Source organism: Mustela nigripes, chromosome 5 (assembly GCF_022355385.1).
Source record: "Mustela nigripes isolate SB6536 chromosome 5, MUSNIG.SB6536, whole genome shotgun sequence".
Classification (NCBI taxonomy): domain Eukaryota; kingdom Metazoa; phylum Chordata; class Mammalia; order Carnivora; family Mustelidae; genus Mustela; species Mustela nigripes.
Window position 1 is genome coordinate 24248510 of NC_081561.1, and position 8189 is coordinate 24256698.

The window sequence follows — 8189 nt, forward strand, 5'->3', positions numbered from 1 at the left end:
GTGGTGTGTCTTCCTCTGGTGTGTGTGTGTGCCAACCTCTTTTTATAAGGACACCAGTCATGCTGGGTCAGGGCCCACCCCTATGACCTCACCCTACTTTATGTATGTCTTTGGAAGCCCTGCCTCCAAATACAGTGACATTCAGGGGTGCTGGGGGTTAGGGCTTCAGCAAGTGAAGGCGGCTGGCTGTAGGACACGCAATCCCACCCCTAACAGGCAGTTTCCAGAAGAGCACCCCTGCTGACCATCCCTGAGCCTGGCCCTGGGGCATGAAGATGGAGGGTTTATGGGTAAATCTGACCATTTGGCCGACTCTTTGCTTTTTCCACGCAACTTAATTAGGATTCAGCTTTCTGGGATCTGACAAGTCATCTATCACACCTCCATGGGCCTCCCAGATAACAAACTACTGTTGCTGTGATCTCCTGTCCCCAGTTGTTTTTGTCCTAATTGAACTTCTCTGTTGGAGTTATTTTGAGCGGGGTTTCTGGAGTGTGCAGAAGTGAATTCTCTCATTTATCCACAATCTCTGCCTGCCTCCCCCCACCCCCAGCCCTTGGCTCAGGCGTCCCCTTCTCGATGTGGCCTTTTCTGCCAGATCCCTGTCCGAAGATAAAGCTCTTTATTACTGGTTATTGTCGCACCATATTCCCCTCCTTGGTGGTTATCTCAGTTGTAACTTTACCATGGTTTTTTGACCATTAGGATCAACTGATTTCTCCAATTAAACGGTGGGATTTCTTTTTTTTTTTTTTTCCCCAAGATCTTTAAATTCCAGTTAGTTACCATACTGTCTAATATTAGTTTCAGGTGTAGAATTCAGCCATTCGTCCCATAAGTGCAATCACCCTGCTCATCACAACAGGCGTCTCCTGCATCCCCAGCCCCGTTTCCCCCAAAGCCCCAACCACCTCCCTCCGGGAAACCTCGGTGTGTTCTCCGGCTTAAAAGTCTAGACTGGAAGGTTTTTGGAAATGCCTTGGTTTATAGTGATAATTTCCCTTGGTGGTTTTTATACCGCCAAGATTATTTTCTTTCAACAAATTTTAGACATACATCCCCCTCAATTTGCAGGAGGACCACGTGGCCTAATGGATAAGGCGTCTGACTTCGGATCAGAAGATTGAGGGTTCGAATCCCTTCGTGGTTGTTAAGGGTCTTCTTTATTCTCCCTTTCAGACACTCGGGTGACCTCGGTGGTCCACTTTTCTCGGTTAAAGTCGGCAAACACAATCTTCTCCTTTTCACAATAACCTAATAGCTTCTTCACCCGGATTTGACTCCTCCAGCCCTCACTCTTTTCTCTTTGTTCCTTTGTTCCCCTTCTCCCCCGAGCGTCTGTCCCCCGACAGCAGCGCAGCCTCTTCTCTGGGGCCGCAGACCAGCCGCAGTGGCTTCTCGGAAATGCAAACTTTCCCGGCCAGCCGCCCCATCCGGTCCCTCTCAGCGCTCCCCTCCGCCCACAAAGTCAGGATCTTTGGGGCGCTGTCTCGGACCCGGGGTTCAGCCCGCGAGCCCGAGGAGTCCTGACGCCCGCAGCTGCCCGACGCCTCGCACCTGCCCACCTGCGCACCTGCATCCCCAGACTGCTATAACCGCGGGACGTGAAGCTGTCGTGGGAACACCAGGAAAGCCTGTGGGGGGTTGGGGAAAAGGCAGCGGAAAGGTCGAGCTTCACGATGCCCTCTAACAAATGTAGGGGAGTGGTGGGATTAGATGACTCCCCATCTGCGATCCCCAGAGAAATCAGACACTCAGCAAAAAGCTTTCACGATCTCAAAACCCTTAGGACCCTTAGGGGTTTGGGAAGCAGCGCGTGCAAGGTGTTAAAGGACCACCTCAAGATTACTTGCTGATTCCAAAGGGTAAAAGAAAGCTCCGAGGGACCCCTGACAAGTGCCTCCTCGAGTGACGTACATACTGTAGCGAGTAAGTCAAGCCCCAATTTTTAACAGAACTCTAATCTAACCAAAATAGACCTAATCGATCATTTTGACTTAACTTCTAGTTTGAAGAGGGTCAAGGAACAAATTGAAAGTTGCCTTAAGGAAACAATGAGCCGGATACGGAGAGTGGGACCTTCTACCAGAAGACGGGCTGGATTTTTTTTTTTTTTTTAAAGTCAATGTCAATAACAGCAACAATAAGCTGGCGCGAAGTTCTGAACTGAAACGGACCAAGGAAACATTACAAATCAAATGCAGTGCATGCATGAACTTTGACTCGATCCTGGTTAGGAACCCCAGCTCCGAAAAACATACTTAGAGAAATTTAAATAAGGCTGACATAGTAGATGTTTTTATAAAGAATCACCAGAGTTTTTCGTTATGATAATGGTATCCTAGTTATATAAGACATGGGCGTGGTTGATTCACGAGTACATTGTGATGTCCGCAAAGGAATTTTATATTCCCGAAGAATACGGTAGATAAGACTAATAGGGCAAAATGTTAACAGTTGTTGAATCGGGGTGGTGGGTATACAGATAATCCCTTACTTTTTCAACTTTTTTTACGCTTTAAAATTTTTGTAGTATAAGTTCCAATTTAAAAAAAAAAAAAAAGTCTTGGAAGAAGCTGTCCTATTTAAACAGAGGCCCTAAAGAAAAGGCACAGAGCTCTCTCATTGCTGCCCCTCCTTGGATCTCTCCAAAAAACAACTTCCAGCAAGACAGAACTTTCTTCAGTTTCTTTCATATTCTGTGAGGCTTAGGTCTAGAACACCACACCCCTTTCCAACTTGGCTAACTCCTACACATCTTTCATATCTGAGCTTAAATATGATTCATCCCACATATAGTCATTGAGTACCCACTTACCCATCCAGAGGCAGCAAAGGTAGAGCTGGACACTTTCTTCATGAAACTTGAAGTCTAATGAGTGACTCTCCAGGCACTTATCTAAGATGTCGGGGCCTGGGGCTGAGCATGACTCCTAGAGGCTACTTGGCCCACGGGACCTCACTTGTCACACTCACTTGTAAATGTTCACTTCTATAATTGTTTCCTCTGGAAATCACTCAAGGAGCGGCTATACTTTTCTTGGTCTCCACTGAATAGCAGTACCTAGCAGAGTGCTTGGCATGTAATTGGGCTCAGAATAAAATTTTTGAAAGGATGAAGAAATGAATGAATGCTTTAAAATATTTTGAGCTTTACCAAAAAATAGGAGACAGGTTTCCCTTTGGAACATTTTGATGGGTTCCTCTTTCCCAAATTTAAAAATGATGCTTACAATAACAGCTGACATTTATTGAGTCCTTATTCCAGGCCCTGGATTACGTGTCTGAAGACATAGGGTATCTGTAAGGACATCTGTCGGATTATTTATTGAGGATAAAGTTTCTACTTGAAGCATGAGCAACCTGGAGAGGCAGAGGGAGAAATAGACTCCCTGCCCAGCGGGGAGCTCAATGTGGGGCTCAATCCCAGGACCTCAGGACCATGACCTGAGCCAAAAGCAGATGCTCAACCAACCCACTGAGCCACCCAGGCACCCTAGTTTTCACATTTCTATTTATAAAATGTATTTTTCATCTCAAAGCATTTGATATTTGTGTTTAATTATTAATATTTTCCCAATCATTTAAATGGCTTAGTATATAAAGAAATATTTAGCCTCACCTGGCAATCACCAAAAGGGTTTCTACTAGGATCTAGCCAATCAAATCGTTTGTTTTAAAACAACCAATGGGTTATATGTGTATGTTTTTAAGTGGTATATAACAGAAGTTTAATATAGATTTCTAAACATTAAAAAAAGTACCTACTTCAGCAAGAATATGAGGTTTTTTAAAGGATCATTTAAAGGGGATAATTTAAAGAGAATTATTGCAACATATGGCGGATTTGTTTTCTAGAAAAGACCCAATGAGCATTCTCAATTTACCATGTGCTGGAATGGAAGTTGGTTGATTCCTCTTTGGTTTCATTAACGGGGATTCTTTGCTTCCCTCTCTTGTATTACTAAATCCTGAAGTAGTCTAGAATACATGATATATACGGTAACATGGAGGAGATCGAAAAACGCTCGAGGAAGATGTAGTCGTGGCCGAGTGGTTAAGGCGATGGACTAGAAATCCATTGGGGTCCCCCCGCGCAGGTTCGAATCCTGCCGACTACGATGGTTTGCCCTTTTACATATTTGCACCTTCTCCGCTCGGTGTAATTCATCTTCAACCACAGCCTACCTTTTTTTTTTTAATTAATTTATTTTTTACAGCCTACTTTTAAACATTAGAACATTCCCTCAGACTTTTTCAGGTTACATCAAAATGGAGTTCTTATTGACCACGAAAGAATCACTGTATGAGTGAACAAAAGCAAAGGAACCAACAGAACTCTTTTGTTTGAATTCTAAGGTTTTAGGGTTGGAAATCCTGGTAATAAGAAAAAAGGAAGTCGAAAGAAAAGATTTCACACATTCATATTTAGAGCAACATAGCAAATCGACTACTTCCTTTTTCTATAAGTGTAAGTAACAGAAGGATGTATGGGCCAGTGGCGCAATGGATAACGCGTCTGACTACGGATCAGAAGATTCTAGGTTTGACTCCTGGCTGGCTCGTTATTTTGGCTGTCCTCTTTCAGGTCCCCAATTCTCATCTATTTTAGGTCACTATAATTATACATATAAATTTTCTTTTTAAATTTCTTTTGTAACATCATTTTACACAAAGTGACAAAATTGTTAACAATACAGCCACCCGTGATAATTCTCTACTCATTTCTTACATATGTAAATTTTCTTTAAATCACATCATTAAATTGATTGTTTTCAAAATTGACTAGTACTCACATTAGATGATAAAAACTTACAAGAAGGAAGACCTTTCATTCTTTGAAAGTAAAAATTGGGAGTTTTGCAGAGACTATTTCTAAGTACCAATTCTTTTCCTCTCTCTTTCTTTCAAGATGTACTTTTTCGGAACAGTTTTAGGTTCACAGCAAAATGGAGAGGAAGATATCACCTGCACTGGGCCCCCCCACTCCCCCATTATCAACATCCCCCACCAGAGTGGCACATTTGTTACAATTGATGAACCTACTTTGACACACTGTAATCACCCAAAGTTTATAGTGTACATTACAGTTCACCCTTGGTGTTACAGTTCTGTGGGTTTGGACAGATGCAAGATGAAATATATCCATCGTTATAGTATAGCGCAGTGCATTTTCACTGCCCTTCCCCCACATCCTCTGAGCTCTCTGGGCTCTGCCTATTAATTCTTTCTCTGCCAAACAGCCTGACAACCGCTGATCACTCCGGGTCTCACCATAGGTTGGGCTTTTTCAGAGTGTCATATATTTGGAATCATATATTATGTAGCCTCTCAGCTTGACTTCTTTTACTTAGTAATATACAATTAAGTCTTCTCCATGTCGTCTAATGGCTTGATAGCTCATTTCTTGTTAATGCTGAATAATATCTCATTATCTGGGTGGACCACAATTTATTCATCCATTCACCTACTGAAAGGCATCTTGATGGCTTCCAAGTTTTGGCAATTACAAATAAGCGGCTATAAATATCTGTGTTCAGGTTTTTGTGTGGACATATATTTTAACTCCTTTGGGCAAATAACAAGTAGTGCAATTGCTGGGTTGAATGCTAAGAGTATGTTTAATTGTGTAAGGAACTGGCAAACTCTTCCCCCCTGGCTGTACCATTTTGTACTCCCATCAGCAGTGAATGAGAGTTCCTGTTGCTCCGCATCCTTACGAGCCTTTGATATCAGCGTTCTGGATTTTGGACATTCTACAAGTGGTGTTGTGGTATCTCACTGTTGTTTCAGTTTTTATTTCTCTCATGAACTATGATGTGGAGCACCTTTTTGTATGTTAATAAAATATGCCGATGGGCTTATCTGACACCACCAAGATCCGTATGGCATACTGCAAATTTCGTTGGGGTTTTTTTCTACCCTTTTCACATAGACATAATTTAAAGAGTCAAACCTTTCACAAGATTAAATCTCTTCTTTCTCGCCGTGGGGAGAAAAGGGTCATGCCTAGCAGAGGATGGTTTCGATCCATCGACCTCTGGGTTATGGGCCCAGCACGCTGCCGCTGCACCACTCTGCTACGGGAACTAGCGGCCTCATAGTTAATACCCAGCTCTTCCCTGATTTGTCTACCTCACCCCCACCCCCGTTTTTTTCTTCAATCCATAAAAATTTTAAAATGGGTTCTCATTTTCCCCTTCGGAGTAGTGATTTGTCGCTCAGCCTGAACTAACTCCTAAGAGAAGGGTTAAAGAAGAAATGGAAAAAGGTTATTGCGGATATGTTTCCAAGGCTTGCTTAGATGGGACAACTGTTACCGCACGCTGCGTGAACGTGTACATGATAACACAATGTCCGCTGAGATCCCAAATGCCGTGTCTTAAACTTATTGTTACACAAAATGTGATGTGTGACGGTGATGACGTAAATGTGCTTTCCCTTTTTTCCATGTTGTAACGCGATGGTTCATGATCTGTTGATGGGGGGCGGAAGTCTGGAGCCCCAGGTGAGAGCAAGACACACATTCCTGCACATAATCCTGACACAGAGTTTTAGGGGATTCACGGAATTTCTAGCCCAGCAGGCTTTCTCTCATTCCTTGTAGTCTCAATTTGACAAACAAAACTGTGTTCAGGTTTTCCGGGTCTGGAAAGGAACTGACCTCTTCTGTGATTTGAAGTGGTAAGAAATCCCAGAAAGCCAAGGGTGGGCTGGCTAGGGGACCTCTCCAACATGGAAAAGCTGAGCCAGGTGTGCAGCAGGTGAGCGGAAGTCACCTACTAGAAGCAGATTAGTTGTCTGAAAAGATCTGCCAAGGTTCGGAAGTTTAGAAAGATATGTGGATGAAGAAATGGGTCTGCGAGCTCAGAAGCGAAGGTCGGCAGCTTTGGGATTATTAATGGACGAGTTGGTGAAATTCAGAATATTTGCAATAGAAGAGTAAAAATGTCTCTATGAGCTTCCCAAAAAAGCCCCAAAATACAACCTCGATATTGTATGCTGCCAATTATTTACTTTTTAAAAGTATTTCAATGAGGATAGCCAAGGTGAGAGAAAGCAGGGAAGGTACCTCTCCGTTCCTTCTTGTATCTCACTGTTTTAAAAGTATTTAAATGAGGATAGCCAAGGTGAGAGAAAGCAGGGAAGGTACCTCTCCGTTCCTTCTTGTATCTCACTTTCCAGACCTGGACCTTCCCCAGACGCTAAAACTACTGACCCCGACGTGATTTGAACACGCAACCTTCTGATCTGGAGTCAGACGCGCTACCGTTGCGCCACGAGGTCCTCGAGGGCACCCCCGATTTCTTTACCTGTCAGCCTGATCCATGAAATTAATCCTCTGCGCGCGGTGAAGATCACGTAGGTGAATAAATATAGTGCCTGGCTGCCTCCTCGATCAAAATGCTGTCCCTCCGATCACTCCCGGATTCGGCTTCCCAATTGCTTCTATTTACAGCCCTTCCGATCCTTTTTCATTCCTGTTTTTCTCTAGATACATTTAAAAAAAAAAAAAAAAAGATGTTTGGAGGAGTTTCGTTGGTTTTTGGTCTTTTTAGAAAAATGGACATTTTGTCTTTTTAGAAATACGGCTATTTATTGAAGGGCGAGGTAGGGGAGGTAGGGGAGGTAGCAAAGAAAAATCACGTGTCCTCTCTCGCGTCTGTCCGGGCGACCCGGGCGAAGTTCGAGTTTGCTTCCTGAGCGCAGACTGCAGCTGGTGCGGAAGGAGGTCGAGGCGGGGGCAGCGCGGTGTGAGGTTAGGGACCTGGAAGAGGGATGTGTTGGAGCCCGCAGCACTGGGAGCTGGGAAGAACCGGCCTTTCAGAACCGACCTTTCAGAAAGTAAACCACCAAAGGTTTGGGAGAATCTGAGGCCTCTTACCAAAAAATGGGTGTACAAGCGTGCTGCTGCCGGAAAATTCAGCGTGATCGATGTTAGCTGAGAGTTGTCGTTTATACTTTCCTCACCTCCCTGTAAAATGGGGATAGTAACAGTAGTGCTACTGTTACTGCACATACATGTCATGTGCCCTAAATGAGTTTATATATTTATTTATGTTTAGAATGATGTCTACAGGGCTCACAATAAGCTCTCAATAACGGTAACTGGGGTGTCTGGCTGTCTCAGTGCAGAGAGCACGCAGCTTATCATCTGTGGGTTGTGAGTTCAAACCCCATGGCAGGTG

At 43.8% G+C, this 8189-nt stretch overlaps 4 non-coding genes across 4 annotated transcripts; 3 read left to right on the forward strand and 1 right to left on the reverse strand.

Moving 5' to 3' along the window:
• The first annotated feature begins 1077 nt into the window (after positions 1 to 1077).
• On the forward strand, positions 1078 to 1150 carry TRNAR-UCG (transfer RNA arginine (anticodon UCG)). Its single transcript has one exon. It is a non-coding gene; the product is annotated as a tRNA-Arg (tRNA).
• Positions 1151 to 4039: 2889 nt separating this feature from the next.
• TRNAS-AGA (transfer RNA serine (anticodon AGA)) lies at positions 4040 to 4121 on the forward strand. The gene has a single exon. It is a non-coding gene; the product is annotated as a tRNA-Ser (tRNA).
• Positions 4122 to 4492: 371 nt separating this feature from the next.
• TRNAR-ACG (transfer RNA arginine (anticodon ACG)) lies at positions 4493 to 4565 on the forward strand. Its single transcript has one exon. It is a non-coding gene; the product is annotated as a tRNA-Arg (tRNA).
• A 2650-nt stretch (positions 4566 to 7215) lies between these two features.
• On the reverse strand, positions 7216 to 7287 carry TRNAW-CCA (transfer RNA tryptophan (anticodon CCA)). The gene has a single exon. It is a non-coding gene; the product is annotated as a tRNA-Trp (tRNA).
• Between the last annotated feature and the right edge of the window lie 902 nt (positions 7288 to 8189).